Source organism: Seriola lalandi, unplaced genomic scaffold (genome assembly GCF_002814215.2).
Source record: "Seriola lalandi dorsalis isolate HSWRI2012SDOR001 ecotype SW California unplaced genomic scaffold, Sedor1 jcf7180002052399, whole genome shotgun sequence".
In the NCBI taxonomy this organism is placed as follows: Eukaryota; Metazoa; Chordata; class Actinopteri; order Carangiformes; family Carangidae; genus Seriola; species Seriola lalandi.
In genome coordinates this window covers 1-630 of record NW_019522952.1, presented here as the reverse complement: position 1 = coordinate 630, position 630 = coordinate 1, and the positions used below count along the sequence as shown (strand labels likewise).

At 44.8% G+C, this 630-nt stretch overlaps 1 non-coding gene across 1 annotated transcript; it reads left to right on the top strand.

Moving 5' to 3' along the window:
• Nucleotides 1-234: 234 nt before the first annotated feature.
• Nucleotides 235-307, top strand: trnaf-gaa (transfer RNA phenylalanine (anticodon GAA)). Its single transcript has one exon. It is a non-coding gene; the product is annotated as a tRNA-Phe (tRNA).
• Nucleotides 308-630: the final 323 nt, after the last annotated feature.

The window sequence follows — 630 nt, the reverse complement described above, 5'->3', positions numbered from 1 at the left end:
TTCTCTCAAATGCACTTATTACTACAGGCCTTTGTGCATCAAAAATAGTTGGCCTGGAACTCATAAGATCTTCTCCAACCCCTATTAGGGATGTCTGGGAGGGGATTTCACAGGCTCTGTCTCTTCCTTGCACTCCAGTGGAAGAGGACTACTTTTTGATGCCTAGAATGGGTTGGATGCTTAGAAACGTTATTGTGTTTTCGAAGTTGTAGCCTCCATATTTGCCACATTTATGCCGAAATAGCTCAGTTGGGAGAGCGTTAGACTGAAGATCTAAAGGTTCCTGGTTCGATCCCGGGTTTCGACAGTCTGTTCGTCTGTATTTTGTGACACATTGCCCTAATTGTTAGTGCTGTTGACTCGTATAACTCTGGGGCCTTTGTCTGTTGAGACTCCTACATGTATTCACGTAGTTTCTCACGTCACTACAGTCAAAATGGAGTGTTAACCCCCCGTCCGCCACTTCTGGAGACCGTACGGTAGCAAAGTCATGGCCATAACCACAGGTCATTCAGATACTGCACTCATAGATGCAGAATCAGCAGTCATTGGGGCATTTCTCTCAAATGCACTTATTACTACAGGCCTTTGTGCATCAAAAATAGTTGGCCTGGAACTCATAAGATCTTC